Source organism: Orcinus orca, chromosome 13 (genome assembly GCF_937001465.1).
Source record: "Orcinus orca chromosome 13, mOrcOrc1.1, whole genome shotgun sequence".
In the NCBI taxonomy this organism is placed as follows: Eukaryota; Metazoa; Chordata; class Mammalia; order Artiodactyla; family Delphinidae; genus Orcinus; species Orcinus orca.
The window spans coordinates 53076931-53097039 of NC_064571.1; the positions used below are offsets into that span (position 1 = coordinate 53076931).

Sequence of the window (20109 nt, forward strand, 5' to 3'; positions counted from 1 at the left end):
ACAATAAAAAAATAAAGATACAGAGGATATTACAAAAAAAATCACATTGGCAGACCCTTGACTGAAGCGTGGCCTCTTTACCTAGGAAGCCAATTCTCTTGGATGGAGGGACACCCTGGAGCCAGGAGGAGAAAGCAGTCATCACTCTGATGGGCCCTGGGTCCAGACACTCATCTGCCCACCAGAAAGGAGCTGCCGGGCAGTTGAGGGTGCTCTGTGCTGTGTTTGCGCTGACATTTTTGACCCAGAAATTGTTTATTTTGATGGTGGCTGCTTTTTTCTATTAGTGGTTCTAGCACATCCTAAAGGTGCTTACGGAGCCTTTGTGCTAATAGTTACTCCATGTCCCTTCCAGGCTTCTAGGGAAGAAGAAGGCAAAAGAAGCAACATTTCTGGACAAGTGCCAAGGAAGCACATGTGGAGCACAGGGTGACAACTGCTGTTTTCCTCTTCTAGCCAGAGATCTTCTTTTCCCAGCCCAGAGTCCCGTGTGGTTCTCTTCCTGCATACGGAATTTTTGTTGCCCCTTCCCCTCAGATCTCATTTGACCATCGTGGACTTCTGTGGTCCCCTCATTTTTCAGCCTTTTTAAAAAATTATTTATTTATTTATTTTGGTTACGTTGGGTCTTCTTTGCTGTGCATGGGCTTTCTCTAGTTGCGTTGAGTGGGGGGCTACTCTTCGTTGTGGTGCGCAGGCTTCTCATCGCGGCACACGCTTCTCATCGCGATGGCTTCTCTTGTTGCGGAGCACGGGCTCTAGGCGCACAGGTTTCAGTAGCTGTGGCACACTGGCTCAGTAGTTGTGGCTCACGGGCTTAGTTGCTCCACGGCATGTGGGATCTTCCCGGACCAGGACTCGAACCCGTGTCCCCTGCATTGGCAGGCGGATTCTAACCACTGTGCCACCAGGGAAGTCCCCAACATCAGCCTTTCTTGCTAACAAGCTGTGCAGTCTTTGGGTCTTCCTTTATTCAAATTCTGGAGAGAAGGAATCTGATTGACTCAACCTGTCTTTGGCTTCACTTGCTCTCCTTTTGAGGTACCCGTGTCTGGATGCACTGGTTTTGGATCACGTGGACCTTCAGGACCAACCCTCGACTGCCATGCATAAGGACAAGCCTGTGCTGCTCTCCCAAAGGAGCCCTGGGGCCTGGGAGGCAGCCTACTGCTTGGCCTGGGCAGTAGTCAGAGTGCTGGAGAGGCAGTGTTGGAAAAACCAAGGGAGCTCTACATGGGGCAAAGGCAGGGTAAGTCCTTGGTGATGGGGCCCAGCAGTGGCTCTTAAAATTGAAGAAACAAGTAATTAAGCATTCAACAGGCGCCATGATGGAAAAATCTAGCAGGTGTGTGGGGAGGGTTGGGAGGGCACCAGTGCACTGAGTATGTGAACTTGCCTTATTCACAACCTCAATCAAGGCCATGATACAAATAATCAAATACTACTACTACTAATGCTTACTCCAGGCCAGATACTGTTCTAAGTGCCTTCCTTCCATTAACTCATTTAATCCTTAAAATGCCCTCTGAGGTAAGTACCATTTCTATTTTATCCATGAAAAACCAGACTCAGAGCGTATATAAAGGCCAAGTCACACAGCTAGTAAGTGGAGGAGCTGGGATGTGCTCGTCACGACTTTGCTATCCTACCTCCCTGGTAGGAGAGCAGGTGGCCACCTCCACCAGGCTGTTTGGGTACCATTCAGTCCTAACTGGCCCAGAATGTCTCCCTCAGTTCTGTCATTCTTGCCATCTCCCTTAGGGTTCAGAAACTCCTGCTCTTAATCATTAATGTAGTGGAAGACATGGTAACCTCAGAAGATCTCTGGCTAGAAGAGGAAAACAGCAGTTGTCACCCTTGCCCTCTCCCAGTAGACCTTGCGTCCTAAGCGGATGCAAAATGAGCATGAAGATTTCACTCTTAGTGAGTTAACAAAGCCTGGGGCTTAAAGGAAGTGGGAAAGCAGTGAAGGGCTCCAGGATTAACCTTGAATTTAGGCTGAGTAAGAAGCCAATATGTGATGTATTATATTGAGAAGCCCCAGGGAAGAAACCTCCCTCTGCAATACCTATCATTCCACCGATTATAGTCCTAGAGCAGCCCTGACCCACAGAACTTGCTGTGCTGATGAAAATGTTCTATATCTGCGCTGTCCAGTTCAGTAGCCACTAGCTCCATGTAGCTATGGAGCACTTGAAATTTGGCTAGCGTGACTGACCAAATTTTTTATGTTAATTAATTGGAATCTAAATGTAAATTGCCACATGGGGCTAGTGGCTATTATCAGGGACAGGGCAGTTCTTGAGGACTCTCTAGAATATATGTCCCGCTGGGAGGCTCAGACCTTAAGCAATCATCTGTTAAAGCCTTAGTTCAGGGAGTGCGTGCCGGGGACAGGGTGCGGGGCAGATGCATTTCATTTGGCCAGAATGTGGCTTTAGAATCTTTCATCTGAAAGCCTTCGGGCAGGGCAAGCACTCTCCAGTCTCTACCCCCGCTAATTTTACTCCAGGGTCACTGCACACATTTCGCCACCTCTGATGGCATGTATAGTCGCGACCCTAGCCTTGGTAAAAGCCTTCAGTGGGTCTCAACTTGATGTCATTTGCTTCTCACAACAGCCTCCAATATGAAGGCTGAGTTGAGATGGTTGTGTCCATTTTGTGGGTAAGAGAATGAAAGTCCCCAGAAGCTCCCAGGAAGGGGCATTCTCCAAGCCTACCTCCACCTTTCCTGTCTCGTTTGCATAGACACTGGGAGCCACCAGTTGGCTTCTGGGGCTGACCTGGCCCTGCTTTGGAACCTTGCCCAGCCCTGGCCATAGGGAGCCCTCAGAGCACATTTTCCCCAGCACTCCATTCTTGTTTTCATTCAAACATTATCTTGATTCTTTTTTTTTTTTTTTTTTGCGTTACGCGGGCCTCTCACTGCCGTGGCCCCTCCCGCCACGGAGCACAGGCCCCGGACGCTTAGGCTCAGCCGCCATGGCTCACGGGCCCAGCCGCTCCGCGGCATGTGGGATCTTCCCGGACCGGGAACCCACGTCGCCTGCATCGGCAGGTGGACTCTCAACCACTGCGCCACCAGGGAAGGCCCTCTTGATTCATTTTTAATGCAACCCAGCTGCCGCCCCAAGGCTTACTTAATACACCACTTTCACTTGACTGTGTGCCTGCCTGTCTGCCTGGGCTTTGCAGCCTTCTGTTGTGCTTTCAAAGTTGAAAACGCTTGGGGTCCATCAGCAGGTTCAACTGGGTGAACTGAGAGGGAAAAAAACCCAATCTTCCAACTCTACCTCCACCCAAAGCCTGCCCCCTAGGCCTTTCCTCTACATCAAACCTGATCCTAGCCCCATCCCAGTTTTCCACTGGCCTCACACTGCTTATCTCTAGGCTTCTGGAATTTAACACCTGCTTGACCCTCTGCCCCCTCAACCACCCAGCAGGGCCTCCACTCAAGTTTCCTGCCTCCCTGACAGGGGAGCGGGCCCATGCTGAGCTGTCTGCCTTCCAGCTTTCCCACCAATTACCTTCCCTTTCTGGAGACTTTGAGTTTACACTACTATGGGACGGTGGCCAAAGAAAGAGACCTGCGTGCAATCAGGAGGTGCAGTTGTATGACCTTGGGCAAGTAATTTAACCTCTCAGAGTCTCAGTTTCCAAAACTGGGATTTTCAGGGCTTGGACTGGATTAATGGTTTTTCAAACTGTTTTTCTCAGGAGGGTTTTTCAGAGACTTCACAGAAGGCTGGAAGTTGGGGGTTGGGGGTGGGAGGTTGGGTGGTGGGGAGGAAAACCAAGTGGACAGGAACTTCAGGATTTCCCCTACCCGCTTTGATCAGAGAACCCACCTTAACCTGATTAATGGACCAGGCTTCTAAAATGCTGCTGAAAGAGAAAGAGAGAGGGAGAGAGATCGAAAACTCCAGATTAACCATAAGTAGATGATCCAAAAAGATGCTTACAGCTTTAGCATGGTGGAGTCAAAGTCTTTTCTCCCCAGTGGGTTACAGGCCACACAGTTGGGGCCCAGTCAATGCCCGTGGAAGGAAGGAAGGAAGGAACAATGGAGACTTTCTGTGGTGTTCCACGTGTGTCTCCTCTTAGCAGCCAGACCGAAAGACTTCATCTTGCATTTCTCTTGCATTCTCCAGAGAGCTCCCGGCACAGGCCTGCAGTCTGGTCTCAAACCCTCTTCCTAACTGGAAGTTGGGGTAGGGGGTAGAAGTTGGGGGAAGGACCTCTGGGAGACAGAGCCTGTAACCCTGACCGTAATGTATAATAAAACAAATGCCAAAGCTCAGGGGGCGAGTCCCGCCTCCTTTACTACCCCGTGATCTCTGACAGGGGGAAAGGAAGAAGGAGCACCCTAGGGGTGAGAAAGAAAGAGTACATTGGAGTAGCACTCCCTCCTGGAGAGATTAGGGACCCAATGTGAGACCTCTCTCAGAGGGGGCTGCATCTCCAGGGGATCCTAGAGAGAGGAATTCCCAAACCAGAGGCCACATGTGACCCACAAATGCTTGTGGGTTTGGTCAGATCATGATAACATCAAGAGTTTTGTAAAAAAAAAATAAATAATAATTCATTGCTGGTATTAAAAAACAGGTATTTAAAAGAATTTTTTTACATAAAAATTTAGGTTTCTGGCTTCTTTTGGAAAATTGGAAGAACTGAAAGTGCTGGTCATATATTCCCACTGGGCAAGAGTTGGTTGTGCTGAGCATCTGCTACTTTCCTTAAACCTTCACTAAAACATCCGCTTGCTGGTTTGCCACAGTCCCTACCACTCCCTACTGCTCCCTATCGTTATGTCTGATCTCCTTCTCCCATTTATGCCACTGCCTGGCTCCTGTAGCATCTGAGCTTGTGACTTTTGACTTTATCCAAAGAGATTACACTGGCACAGAGAACCATAAGGGCAATATTCCTGAGCAGAGGAATATCCCCCTGCTCCTAACACCATTTCATTAGGGAGGCCACCCTTCCTGAAAGAGGTAAATCCTACCACACAGCCTCACAGATCGTGAAGAGCATTCGATTGCCAAAGGGTTTGGAAAAAAATTTGTATAGATCTGCCCAGCTCCCTGTCCCCACAGCCTGCCCCCTCCAGCATCAACAGCTGCCCGTTGCATCATCAGTAGCAGCAAACTCAGGCCCCAGTCGCTCATCCTCTGTGACCCAGGAGAGAGTCAACCTTGTGCCCAGGCCCGGCCTAACCTTGCAGTCTGTTCCATCATCAGGGCCATTTGCTTTGTGCCTGCTGACCATCATGTTTGTGTAGCCCCTTGCGTGAATACCTGCCTTGGTTTCCTACCAGCCCTGAAAGGCTCTGGGAACTGAGTTGTGCCCTTCCCTCTCATGCAAGGTCTTTGCAGCTGAGTCCTGTCCCTGGAACACCAGCTGCTGCCACCAGACTCCTTCAGCTGTGAGACTGCCTTCCTTCTGCCTCTGCCTTTCCCAGAGGCTGGCCTGCTCCCACCCCTTAGAGCAGGTCTTGTCCTATTGCCTGCCTGGCCCTGTGCAGGATGCTGCCAGCACAGGCAAAGCTTGTTTAGGGAGTGGGGTTTAGGTGGGATTTCAGCCCCCCCCTCCTTCAGCCATCACCTTTGTGCATGATCGCACAGCTCTGAGTAAGTTTGCCTGGGTCCTGAGCCTGGGCCATCTCTGTTTGGCTTCATCCTCCCACTGACCCAGCTTCATTTCTGATATCCATCCCCCAGTTTCCCAGCATTACCTGTTCCTCCTCGTCTGACACCTAATCCTGGGGCAACACGCAATGAATATAATAATAATTAACATATTGAGATTCTATCTGAGACAGTGTATGAAGCACTGTACATTTATTATTATATTTAATTCTTACAACAACCAGGAAATGTATAACTGCTGTCCCCATTTTCCAGATGAGGAAACTGAGGCATAGAGAGATCAAGGAATTTTCCCAAGGCCCACCACCAGTGAGTGACAACACTAGGATTCAAACCTAGGTCTGTCTATTGCCAAAGCTTAAGCTCTTAACCTCTCGGCTCTGTCTACCAAATCAAAGAAAACTGGAAATGAGACTCAGAGAAGCCAATCATTTGTTTAAGATCACACAGCTCATCAGTGGTAGAGCTCGAATTCAAAACTCAGGTATGTCTTCTGTCACCAAGTCCAAAGCTCTTTCACCTGCTGTCTCTTTCACTGTTCTGTTTGCCTCTCAGCTCCTGGAATATGATGGGGCGTTCAGGAAATACTTGCAGACTGAAGGAGTTACCTCATCTAATTTGATGTGCCTAGTTATGCCTACTTGTTTTCTCAGAAACTCTCTCCCAGTTGCTTCCATATCAGCCAGACTGGTCTTGTCTACAAACAGGTTAGACCTTAACTCAAATTCCATCCTCCCAAACTGAGGACCTGGAACTCCACCATGGAACAACTTTCCTGTAAGGGGAATAGATGATTATAATGTCCTAACATCTTAGGATAAATGTGTTTTGCAGAAAGTTTTCTGACAAGAGGACCTCGGGGGTATGAGAAACTGAAGTTCTGGTTGAGGGCAGGTTGGGAGAGGACTCAGGGCTGAACCAGGGTGTGAAGACAAATTTCACTTAAAGTGATTTTCTGGAGATCAGAGCCTCTTGATCCTGCTTCCCTGAACTCTGAATCTCTGCGTTTGACCTTGCCTTTGGGCCTTACAGGCCCCTGGTCCAGGCCCCTCTTCCCAGCTGGGGAGGTTAGCTCAGATATCCCTGGAAAGGACCTGGGGACTGGCAGGGCCCTAGGATAGGGCCAGCTGAAATGCCACCTTCACACAGCAAGTCTTCACACCTGTCCCCTTCAGGCGGTCCTAGGCTTGGCCACAGCCCCCAGGAACAGGCCTGCCAAGTGGCTTCTCTTGTTAGCCTCTCTAATGGACAGTAATTGTGTGAGAGCCTATAAGGGCTGTGGAGCCCCTGCTTGCCAGGTGAAAACTGGTTTCTTAGAGGCCTGGGCCGTATTTAGTTCCTGGCAGCCTGGTTGGGATTAAAGACTTTCCAGAACCTTCACTCAATTCAATTTAAGTGAGCAAGGATTTACTTAGCCGCTCTGAGTGCCGGTGCTGTTTCTGAGCACTTCATCTCTCTCCTATTCCGGTCCATTTCCACGTCCTGACAGCAGCTGAATTTTCTTAAAGTCAGCGCTGCACAGTGCTCTGAGGCTTCAGAATCAGACAGACTTGGGTTCATTTCTTCTGCCACTCAGTAATCGCATGACACTTACCATAACTGAGCTTCAGTTTCTCCATCTGTAAAACATCAACCTCAGAGGGCTGTATGTGAGAATTAAATGAGATTGTGCATGAGCTTAGACCAGGGTCCATCACCTGGAAGGCCGTGATCGGTCAACGGTAGCAATCAAACCAGTAAGCACATAAAACCATAAAGCCTTCCTGTTCCCATAAAACATTCCTTTGCTCAGATACCTCCTAAAATTCCCTACCACCCCGAGGACAAAATCCTGCCTTCTTCAAGACCTTCCCTGTAGGGCCACATTTCAAGTGCTTAACAACCACATGTAGCTTGTGGTTGCCATATTGGACAGCACAGAATAGAACATTTCCATCGTCATAGAAAGTCTGTTGGGCAGCCCTGATGTAGGTGATACTATAGTTCACTCACTAATCTGAGCCCCTTTCCTTGGAATAGGTCTCAGTAGAGGTATGGGGTAAAAGTGGTCAGCACGAGGGTCCTGGAAGGTGGGGAGTGGGCACCACCAGGCCAGGAAAAGGAGTAAACAGAGCTCAGGGAACTGAGGTCAGATCACAGGGGTAGCCATCAATATCCTCACTCCCCAACATCTTTCTTTTTTTCCCCCCATTTTGGCCTTAGCCTCTCCAGGGGTGCCCTTGGAGAGTAAGGAGATAGGGGGCAGTAGAGGGTAGCAGCAGGGGTCTTGGACCCTGTGGTCCTCTGTAATTTACTGTGTGTGAACTTCCTCTCACCGTTTAATTATCTCTACTTCTCCAGCTGTTGGGAGGAGTAAACAATTAACACCCTACCCCTGCCCAGGCACATTGGGAGAGTTTAACCCATGATAGATCCTTTTCTCACATTTAAATAAGCACTGTATATGAAAATCTGTCAGAGGGGGTGTGCATGCATTTGTTTTTAATAAAGAAAAAAAATGAGCAGACCGTTTTTTACAAGAGCATGTTACCTTAAAGCGCGTGCTCTTGCCCCGCAAAAGTTGGGGGAAGGTGGATAGAAGACCAACCATGAGGTGATCATTTTTGAAGCTGAGCTATATTAATATGAAGGTTCATTAGTCTCTTCTCTCACTGTGTATGCTTGAAAATTTCCATAAGAAAACAAGTTTAAAAGCTAAGAGCATTCTCCCACTAAAACTTAATATATCCAAGCAGACCACTTGCCCCCAGATTTCCAAGGAGGTCTCTCTCTGTAACACAAGGTGCACCTGTTCCCATGAGCCTGGAGGGGAGCAGGGAGAGTGGGGAGGGGCAGAGGGTGAATGTTCATCCTGTATGTTTCCATCCTGGTATCTGTTTATTTTACAGGGAACCTGAGCCTGTGGCCTCTCAGGTGTCTCTGATTCCTGATGAAAGGATCTGGGGTGTGGGCCCTGGTATCCTGGTGTCCTGGCCCCTGGCCAGGTTTTCCAGTTGCTTCTAGGTCTCGGCCTCTGCTGGTGAGAGCTTCAGTATCATGGGGTGGGGGGGGCGGGGGGGGGCAGGGAGCACAGCTTGGAGTCCCTCCCAAGCTCTGCCCTGAACCTGCTCAGCCTGCACCTTCCTTCCTTCCTTCCTTCCTTCCTTCCGCTGCAGTTGCATCTGCTCCCACCCTCCTGCAGCCTGCTGGTAGCTCGCTTTCCTCACCTCTCAGGGCTCCTTTGCTTTCCTAGGCCTTACTTCTCACTTCCTGGGCCACAGCGGGTGTTTCACGGGGCTGGGCAATCAACCCGTCGGGGATCACTCCCTTGAGACCCTCTGCTGCACCCTATTTTGCTCTGTTTCAGTGGCCAGTCTGGTCTCTCTGGTTACAACCTCAGTTCCGGGGCCTAAGCTCTGTTATCTCCTCTTTATTTCCCACAGCACCTACTATAAGGCTGGGTACCCACAGAGGAAAAATGAATGAATGAATGAATGAATGAATGGGTCTGACAGGTAGTGAGCCCCTCCTTTTTCTACCTGCCACCCGCCACCCCCACTAGGGGCTCTGAGCCAAGATAAGAACCATGAGGGATGGTCTTCCATCCTAATTCAACTAGGCCAGGAGTCAGCCACGGTGATGCTGTCATTGTCTGCCTGCCTGTGCTGGTTGGAGATGGAATGATTGCAGCCTGGGAAGGGTGGTGGGTACCCTGAGTCTCCCCAGAGGGATATTGAGAGAGAACTGGAAGAGCAGGAGAGAAGAAAGTGGGGGCGGGTAGAAACAAGGGAGGAGGGGCTGGGGAGGCACAGGGAGGAGGTGGGAGAGAGGGAGAGCGGGGCACAAAGAGAGGGAGGGAGAGATCCTGGCCTTGCACGTCCGCAGCCCTCTGACGTAGCTGTGCTGATATCCCCTGCACTAATTGCTTCAATTAATAATACTGCTCTATAAAATTTCCGCAGCTGAGAGCGAGTGCAAGGAAGGATGACATAATGCATTAATAATGCAGGCAGCCGATCGAGTTGGGCTCCTGGGGAGCTCCATTTAGGGGCCCGGCTGCCATCTTCGCAGCAGCTAACCCTCAGCCAGGGCGGCCGGCGTCCTTGGGCCTCTGTAGACCGCGGGGCTGCAGAGCTGGAGCCGCAGAGGCGGCGCCAATGGTGGGAGGCCGGGGACGGCTTCAGCCTCCTCTTAAACTCCGGAAGGCACCCCTCCCCCATTCTCTGATCCGGACAACCGATGTTTTCTCAGTCTTACGTAAGTGCTGCTCACGGTGTCCAGATCCGCAGCCCTAAACCCCGCACCTGCCCCTTCCCGGACCCCGGCTCTGATTAGCTACCCCTCCCCCGCCGCCACAATGACAAGTTCCGAGGCAGCTCTCCCGATGGTTTTTTGCTTTTGTTCTGAAATCTCCGTGCCATTTTTGATCTATCTGCGTCTTTGTCTTTTCGGCTTTGCCTCTTTGTCCCTGTATTCTTAAGAGCTCTTAGGGAGGTAATCATCACTCTCAGGACAAAGAACCCGTCATCCAAAACACATTGAGCTGGTTTCTCTTAAGTCAGCAAGAGTGTCAGCATCACCCGAACCCTCCCTAAGGGTCGGCGGGTGCACAGTCCATCCCCCAGACTGTGCTCAGGCCAGTGTGAGTGTGGAGCCAGGAACAAAGGAGCCGGCAGCGGCGTCCCCATCCTGAAGCTGCAGGTCACTCTGTGGGGTTATACTGGTGCAAAGCCAGTTCTTCTCCCATTTGCTTGCAGAAACCAGGCCTGGACCATCCCAAACAAACTCACTAATGCAGGACTTCTCATTCTGGGGTTTAAAGAGATACTTTAGAGTGTCCCAGAACCTGTGGAAATTATATGCAATAATATGTAATAATATATGTACAATAATCTTTTTACATATGTACATTTCTCTGATAAGAGCATCTACAACATTCTCTGATTCTCTCGTGGGTGTGTGATGGCCCCAATGGTCCTGAAGCACAGCTCTAACCTCCTTGGGCAGTCAGGCCCTTAGCCAGATCCTTTGTTAACCGAGGCACTTAGATGGACCCTTCTTTCCATCTCTGCCTCCGTGGCTCTAGATAAGGTCCTCTGCTTCTCATCTGGATTTTTGCAGTCAAATTTTATACCACAAGGGCTCAAGGGTTAGAAATAAAGAAGGCGAGAAGAGGCCCAACATTCATCTAAGACTAAAGTGAGAAGTGAAAACTCATGCTTCAATTCTCGGCATCAGAGCACAGGCTGGTGCCTCTGTTTCACAGTAGGGCTGAAGTTTGTGTTGGCAACTCAGTGTTCTCTAGAACAGCCTTCCTTTCCAAGGAAGGAGAAGGTAGGAGAAAAACATGTGGTGGGCACTTTCTGTGTGCAAGATTCTGTCCTGAACAGTCTGGTGTGATCCTGATCACATTCCAGGGAGGCAGACCCTCCAGTCCTACGTCACTGGGGCAAATGGAGATTCCAAGACTTTAAGAAACTCAAGTAGCAGAGCCAAAATGTGAACCTAAGCCTTTCTGCCACCAAAGTCCAGCTCTTTCCATTACACAGAATTGCCTGGGTTTAAGTAGCTCTTGAGCTCTTGGTCTCTTGGGGGAGCATTTTCTGGGTGCAATCTTGGCTAATTCCCACCTCCAGGTTCGCATTTCTTGTTGCCCGTTCTCCACCTGTACAAGTCCTACCTTTTTTTGTAAGGACGTAACTTAATCTTATTTCCTCCATCAAGCCTTTTTTAGACAATTTCGGCACAGGGGGACCTCTTTGTATGGTGCGAGTAGACGTTAGATATACAAAGGGGTGGGCTGCAATGGTTACTGTTGATTTTTAGCCGACATTCATCTTCCCATTTATTCATGTCTAACAGATTCTAATTTCTATGGGATATTTACTCCTCCATTTAAACTCAGTGGACAGTTATCCCATCCCAGCTCCAAGAGTGGATTGTGGCTGGTCTGTGCTCGTCACAGAATCCTACTCCCCTCACCAATAGTCAGCCTGGGATTGGGCATGTGGCCCAGCTCTGGCCAGTGAGATGAAGGGAGAAATTTCTGGAAAGCTCCTGGGAAAGAGACATGGGAAGAGACAGTTTGTCCTGCTTCAGTAGGATGTTTCCATGTCTAGAATTGCTGTGGACATCCTGCCACCCAACATGAGGATGAAGCCCACTCGAGGATGGCAGAGCAGGAGGGAAAGGACTCCTTGAGCTGCGGTGTCAACACTCTGAGCCTGCCCTTCCTCTGAACCTGCCCTTCCTCTGAACCTGCGCTATGAAGGGTAATACATCCCCTTGCAGTTGAGGACAGTCTGAGTTGAGGTTTTTTGTTACTTGCTGACAAAAACATAGCTGATACACTCTCCTTGCTTTAACACACAGTATTTGCACTGTTTGCCTGACGTGTGTCACATATTGCCTTGTCGTCTTTATTGTACTGTTGTCTTGTGTCGTTATTTAACTTTTTCTGTGTTTATGTCTCATCGATGAAGTCAGCACCAGCTCTTCCAGCCCACATAGATGTTCTCTGAATTCTTATAGAGCTTCCAAATAGCAGTCAGATCTCTCATCCATTCATTCCAGAAGTATTTATTGAGCCCCAGTTATGTGCCACCCTCTGGGCAAGGGCTGAGGATACAACAGTGAGCAAGACAGACATGGTCCCCACCCCACAGAGCTTATAATCTGTTATGAAATGTTTGTGTCTGCCCCCAAATTCATATGTTGACATCCTGACCCCCCAATGTGATGGTATTAGGAGGTGGGGTCTTTGGGAGGTATTAAGCAGGTCACGAGTATAGAGCCCTCATGAATGGAATTCGTGCTCTTATAAAAGGGACCCCAGAGAGTACTCTTGCCTTCTTTCCACCGTGTGAGTCGATAGTCCTCATAGCACTTGGCACAACTGATCCCTAAATAAGCATTCACGTAAGTGCTAAATTAATGAAGGGATGAATGTGTAAATGGATAGATGGAGTTAAATAAACACTTAAACATTTTCCTTCCACCTCTCCACTTGGGAGGTTACAATCGAATCCTTCTCTTGCTGCCAGAATCCTCATGGTTGGGCCTCAGGAAGAAAGGCTTCCTTCAAAAGTGCATGTCCATGGGGAGTTCCCTGAGCCTCTTCCCTCCCAGTGGTACCCTGACTCCTTCATTGCCCAAGCTAGCTCCATCCTCCTGGCTGAGGGATCTGAAGGAGGGGAGATCCTAGGGTTCCCAGGCACATGTGACCCCGAGCTTTCCAGGCTGGAGCCCCACCTCATCCTCCTTCCCAGCTGCACTGACTGGTGGCTGAGTAACCCTCATGGATTATGTCCCTGGCCCTTCTCTTTCCCACTGCGGTGGCTTCCTCTGGCCCAGGAGACCGGATGTGCTCCTGCTAATGGTCTGGAAGTGCTCTCTCCTGCTGACCCAGACTCCCAGGAGGTCTTGAGAGAGGCAGAAGTCTGGAGAGAGAACGCAGACTGCTCACTCGCTCCTGGGGTCTAAACTCTGGAACTACTGAGCAGGCCCATGCCTGAAGCAGTCCAGATGACAGCCAGCAAGTTTTGCCGAGGATTATCTAAGTGGGCTGTTAGAGCCCGGACCCTGGGAGGCGGGCAGGGAGGAGGAGCCCAGGAAGGAAGCATCGAGTCCCCTGTGATGTGTCCCTTAAAAGTCCATCAGCCAGGCCTATATACAGGTGGGAGTGAGGACTTGCCTGCGACCGGACACAGAGCCTGGCCCCGGGGGCCCAGCTTAGCACCTGGACTGGCCTGTGCTCGAATGCCAGCCACCTCCAAGTGTGATCTGGGCTGGTCCTGACCGTCTCTGAGCCTGCAAGTGTTGTAGAGGAGCAGGACAAGTTATGTAACTTCTGGGGCCAGTGCAACATGGAAATGTGGGGTCCCTTATTCAAAATGATTAAGAATTCCAAGATTGTGACAGGATAGCCTGAAGCCAAGCGCAGGGTCCATCTAACCACCAGCCCCTGGGCAACAACAAGGTCGCCCTCGTGAAGCTGGCCCTACAGAGGGGTTACTGAAGAAAAGTGTGAGTGGGGGGAGAGTCTGTACTAACACCTGTTCACAAGTTAACCACCAACCCTGGGTTTAAAGGAAGGGGCCTTTTTTCCCTTAGGTCTCCTTCCTGGGACCCAGAGGTGCTCACCATTGACCAGGTGAAAGTGTGGGGTGTTTTAGTTTTGTTGGCCTTGGAGTAGAGATTGTGTGTCGAGTGGATCCAAACTGAGGGGATCTCTGTTAGAGGTCACAGAGCCAAGACACCCTGAGGTGGCCGTTTGTCCCATTGCCTTTGGTTTCAGTTAAGGCACCCAGGAAGCTCTCTTTAGAGTGTAATTCACCTCAGTGCCAAGGATGAAGTAACCCATTACCGCCTTGGTGAGAAACAGTCTATGGGACCTTTGGCAATGAGCCTTCAAGGGAGGTAATACAGAGCCAATGTGGAGTTTTTAAAAGTCCTTGGATAGCAAGGCTTTATTTAAATGGCAAAACATGCCCATACTCTTGAATAGAAAGACTCAATTTTGTAAAAGGGAAAATCTTTCCCTAAATAAATCTAATTCAGTGTCATTCTAATCAATGTTTTAAATTTGGCCAAAATAGTATTAAAATTGATTTGGGAAAAATAAAGTTGGGAGGAGAACCAGGAGAAATTAAAAAAATAATTTTTTAAATAAGAGAATAGGACTTTAGATATTAAAGTACATTTTCAAGGGCACATAAAGGGGCCCCTGGGACCCTTAGCTTGAGCGGGTCCAGAGGATGGTCCTCTTTGTTCCTGTATCCTTGGCCGCTAAGCCCCTGGACCAGGGCTTGGAGGCTGTGCTGCTCAGACCCCAAGCCGCCCTGGCTGCTCTGCCCCGGTGCTGGACAGGGCATTCTGGGAAGCCAGAGGAGTTGCCCACTGCCCACTGCCTTCAGGTTGCTCACAGACACACAGGTGGCTTCAACTCACTGGGGGGCCTTGTTGCAAAACCTCCTCTCCTACAGATGAGACTCATAAAGAAATTTGCACCAGTTCCTGGTACCTGGCCTCGCCCTCACCCCAGAGGCTAGGGGAGTCATCAGGCCAAGGAAGGTCTTGAGTAGGAAGGCAGCCTGCTGCGTCAGGCACTGCCGACACATGGAACTAGGCTCCTCTGGGTTATTGGGTGTGGTACACACACTGGTTATGACCTGGGTCCTTGTGTTTTGTCTTCTTTGTCTCCACCCCAAATTCAAAGCGTTAATGTAAAGGATGGGGAACAATCAGGATCAACATGTGGTTCAGAGAAAAGCTGAACTGATCGAGACTGGGGATGACATTTCTCTGCATGTTGGTGGCCTGTCCTCCCTCATCCCTCTCCCCACCCTCCCCTCATTCCCACAGATAACTGAGAGTGAGGACTATTCCAGAAAGCAATGGGGATCCAGACACGTGGACATCCTTAATCCCTCCAACAGTGTTCCTGGTAGCCATGAGCTCCATTCCCACAGAGGTCAGTTGATTCTCTTGCTTCTCTATGGATTTGCTTGGAGGGCAAATGGTTTGGAGTGAGTGTTGGAGCAAAATCCCACAGCAGAGGTTTCTCCCCCTTCTGGAAAACATACTTTGTTTTTGTCAAACACCAGGTATTCAGAGAAAGTTGCCTTTTGTCTCAACTGGGAGCAGACTTTGGTGGGCCTGAGGTGGATTTCTTTATTTTAAAATAAATAAATTTATTTATTTATTTTTATTTTTGCCTGCGATGGGTCTTTGCTGCTGCACCGGGCTTTCTCTAGCTGCACCGGGCTTTCTCTAGCTGCAATGAGTGGGGGCTGCTCTTCATTGCGGTGCGTGGGCTTCTCATTGCGGTGGCTTCTCTTGTTGTGGAGCATGGGCTCTAGGTGCGCGGGCTTTGGTAGTTGCGGCACGCGAGCTCAGTAGTTGTGGTGCACGGGCTTAGTTGCTCTGTGGCATGTGGGATCTTCCCAGACCAGGGCTCGAACCTGTGTCCCCTGCATTGGCAGGCGGATTCTCAACCACTGCGCCACCAGGGAAGTCCCCTGAGGTGGATTTTCAATCTTCTTTGCCTGCATCTGACTCAGAACTGGTGGATGGAGTCACTGCGGGTGTGGGAGAGAAAAAGCAAATTCGCCAGAGGTATCAGCCCTGCCCCCAGCAGAAGCCCGAGTGGGGTCTGGAGTGTTGACACTCACGGGCTGAGGCTGAGATCAGCTGTCACTGCAGACAGAGCTGTTTCTTATTTTAATACTGCGGCATAAACTGAGAGACTGCAAGTGCAGCTTCCAGCAGGGGCTGCAGCTCAGGGCTCTTAATATGTCCTTAGAACAGGCCTGCAGAGACTGGCTTCCTGGGAGCCGCAAGAGCTGGGGGCCTCGTGCTCAGCACCACACCCCCTCCTCCCAGGCCCTGCCTGCTGCATTGCACCATTGATTCAGCGAAGACATCATCCTCACCCCCTTTGGAGAGCAGCTCGCTGCTCTGCTCTGACAATTAGACTAGCTGCTGCAAAGAAGCACTCATCCCCGCTGACATATGGCTGTTTAAAGTGATCAATTGCATTAGCAAATTTCTTATTAGCTCTGCTGTCAGGAGGGAGCTCCTGCCACATTAGCTCGCTGAGGTTGATGCATAACTTCCCGGCTGTTAATTACCAATGCCAAGGACTAAAGAGATTCAGAGGCTGGTGAGTGGGTGGGTGGAGGCTCCCATTCTCTCTACGCCTCCCGTGGGAGGTCAGGGAAGCTGGGGCTTGGTGTTGAGCTTCTCAGGTCTGACTCTGCAGTGGCTCTGCACTTTGGGCTCCTGATCTTGGGGGGTAGGGCCCAGGATGCCCAGTACCATCTGGGTTGATGGAGGTTGGGTTGTCCAATAGGGCCTCCGGGATTTGGCAGCTTGGAATCTGCACAGCGTCTCTTTTGGAGCTGCATTTTCGAGGCAGAGCCTGGACTGCATCCCAGAAAGTTTCTCTGGCCTCTCCTTGTGGGGTTCAAGGCCGCCGATCCTCCTCATTCCTCGTCCCCTCACTCCAGACAGCTCAAGAGTCTCCTCCCTGAAGGTGACCTCATGTCTCCTGCTCAGATCTTCTTTTGGTGACTATCCAAAGAACTGTATATTCAGGATGTTAAACCCCCGACTTCCATGGGCTCAGGCTTCCCTTTTAGATGAGGAATTGCATAAAACTCACACGCACTGGGGAGCGAAATGAGAGGAGGCGAATTTCAAATCCTTGTTTTACCTATTGCCCCAGACTAGTAAAACCATTTGGAGGGTCTCTGATTCCTTTGAGAATCAGACAGAACTAACAGATCTTCGTCCCCAGGAAAAATGCACATACGCACACGTGTGCATTCAGTTTGGGGACCCTCTGCAGCCTGAATCCCCATTTTATAAGTGCCCTTCCCAAGCCCATGGGAGCAGCTGATGCCTGGGAAGGGACCAAGCGGCTCCTGCCACAAGAAGTGAGGTCGGCTCCTAAAACAGCAGCAGAGCCAGCTCTCCAGGGCAACCCCAGGCCCTGTTTGGGTAAAAGCTGCAAGATGCAATTGCGTCATTCCTTGGGTTACATTAGACGTGGTGAGACTGAGGCATGGGCTTAGGGCAGCACTGACTTTGTGGTCAGGTCTGCATTAACTACTCCTTCTGAGAAACCTGTTCCTGTGGTTGGGAGGCTGCTGGTCCTGGTGTGTTCCTGCTGAGATGGGAGGTGGGAAGGAGGAGAAGGAAGCAGAGACTGCGGCAGAAAAAAGAGAAGATTCTGAGATGGGTGCGGGGGAGGGTGTGTGTGTGTGTGTGGAGAGAGAGTGAGAAGCGGGTAGGGAAGAGTGCTGAATTCCTCATTATTCAGCCTAAGGATGCTTGAGATGGAATCTCAGAAAAATTGTGAGGATGGATTTGCACTCTTTCACACACACGGCCTCAAATTCTGCATCATCTTGAGCTTTGGTAGGTAGGCGTAATGCTCTGCTCTGTGGAATCAAGAAAACGCTCTCCTTTCTTGTCAGCTCTCAGAAGGCTGGGCTTTAGGAAATCCCCCAGGGAGAGTGGAAAGGTGGAAAGAGGTCCTCTAAGCACGTGAGGGGGCTACCAAATTATTTTCCAGGGCCCCAGATTGTTTCCATGTTTGCAGGAGGGCAAAAATGCTGTGATAAGACCAGACCCAGCGGGATTATTCTGAGGGATGAAAGACACTGACGGCCAACACGGATTGCCTCCGTCTCTGTATTTAGGAGCACGTCTTAACTTCAGCCCAGACCCCGACACAGCCTCGGGCCCGCAGGCTGTCCAGGGCCCAACCTCACCCTTCCCTTCCCCAACCTGTTCCCTCCTCCCTCCAGGTTGATGCAGTCATGAGCTAGGCTCTTGTTCCAAGCCTCGCCTAGCATCTGCTGGTTTCCCAATCTCCTTCCGGGATGGCCCTGCTTGGGATCCAGCCCCACCAGTCTGACCTGCTCGCCATCCCCTTCAGGCATGTAGACCCCCGTCCCATCAGGTCTGTTCCAGTTCTGACATTCGGCTCATTTTTGAGGGCCCCTCCTTGGGCTTTCTAGGTCCACAGCGTAGCCCTCCTGGCTTTTCCAGCTCCATGTTCCAGAAACTGGGGCATGATAAGCTCCCCCTCCCACCCCCCCGCCAGTATCCCACGTACTCCTCCCTCACTCTCAGGACAAACATCGATCTGGCCACCAAGGGCGGGTAATCAGAGATGTTGAAAGGGCTCAGGATTTTGTGAGCTTGTGAAGAGATGACTCAGACAGACTTGGTTTCTCTGAGGACCACTGGCCTGGGTTTAAGTCTGTCTTCTCCCTGCCTGTGAGGAATGGCCAAGACTGGGCCCTGAAGCAGAGGGGTCGGTTCAGAGAAAGAAGAACCCTGTTGGCTGCCAAGAAGATGAAATCCTGTAGCGGCTCATGGGTGAAGGGAAAGAAACCCATCTCCGGAAATGGGTTCCAAACATCTACCATCTGTTCTGTGTGGTCTCTGCGGTCCTCCTTTCCAGCTCTGGGATTCAGGCACTGCTCGCCCTGGCTGCCCCAGCCCACGCCTCTCGCTGCTCTTTGCCTGGGTCTTGGGGAGAGGCAGCATCAGTGGCCCAGGAATGTTGGAAGCATGGACCATGGTTCTCTAAGAACTTAACTTCCTTTCAGAAGAGAATTTGCGATGGGGGAAATTGACCACCCCCCACCCAGTTCCCTGTTCTAAGACCCCTGTTCCCCGTAACAACCGGAGCTCCATGGACAGGAGAGAAAACAACTAAAAGCAGCCTCCCCTCCCCGCCCCCAACTCTCTCTGTCCCCTTTATGTGTTTTATTTTTGTCATAGCACCTATCATGGTCTTTTATTTATTTGTGTATTTGTTTACTAGGTATTGTCTTATTGTCTGTCTCCCTTTACTGCCCCCTCTTCCATTAGGCCTTGTCTTGCTCACTGCCACATGCCCAGCACCCAGCACAGCGCCTGGCCCACAGTCGAGGTGTACAGTCAGTATCTGTTGATATGAGGAGCAGTGGTTAGGATTTGGAGAGGAGACCAGGACCAGGGAGGCCATCAGTGCAGAAAGAGTTAGTGGAACGTTTGGCACCGTCCTCTTCATTACTCTTCAGAGGCTTTCCACGGCCAAGTGGATAAAGTCCAGATTTGTTATTCTGACGTGAAAAGCCCCAGTCTGCCTTCCTAGGCTCATTTCTTGCCAGCCTCCCCTTAAGCCTCCAATGCTTCCGCCTCTCCAAATTGCTAAATGGTCCCCATATTCCCAAGTTCTTTCGCATGTGTTCCTGTGCATGTTCCCACCAGAAATGCCTTTTGTGTACACAATTAGGAATTAGCATATCTATTTTTACCATGATTGTGAGGATTGAAGGCTGTAGTATAGGACAAACTCCTAGCACAGTGCTTTGCCAAAATGAAGTCCTCGCTAAATGCTGCTTAGCATCCTTTCCCTTCCTGTCTGTCTAGGGAACCCATCAGCACAGGGGGCCAGTCCTCTGTGAAGTCTCAGGCCCAGGGAATTGAATCACCCCCAGAACTCTACAGTGCTTTGTTCTTCCCACAGTTAGAGACCTGTTAGGGGGTCTGTGTCCCCAAGCTGCCACCCAGGGCAGAGGCATCTGTGTCTCCTTTGTGCTTAACATCATGCTTGGCACACAATGGGTGCTAAATAATGTCTGTTGAGTAACTGGAGCCAAGGTGGGTCTGGAGGTGTTGGGGAGGAAGGTCAGTATCTGTGCCCTCCTGGGCTGGGAAATTTGGGGGAGGAGGGTGGCGGTGTCTCCCCCTCCATTAGGAGATGGCCTAATCAGCCATCTGGGTACACTGGCCATGAAATCAGAATCTGCATCCCAGGTACTACAGCCACATCCAATTTTCCATCAATGAAATATTCAGCCACTCCACAGCCACGGTCTGCTCTGCGCCTGAAAGGGAGGGGCTCGCGCCTGCTCAGTGCCTGTCTCCCACTCTTGCCCAGCACGCACCTGCCCTCGATCCCCAGACCAGGCCCTTTG

The 20109-nt window shown here is 50.5% G+C and overlaps 1 long non-coding RNA gene across 1 annotated transcript; it reads left to right on the forward strand.

The window, feature by feature from the left end:
* On the forward strand, positions 1-16907 carry LOC117199459 (uncharacterized). Its single transcript, XR_007470772.1, has 4 exons — positions 1-6134; positions 8539-8669; positions 11749-11901; positions 14993-16907. It is a non-coding gene; the product is annotated as an uncharacterized LOC117199459 (long non-coding RNA).
* Positions 16908-20109: the final 3202 nt, after the last annotated feature.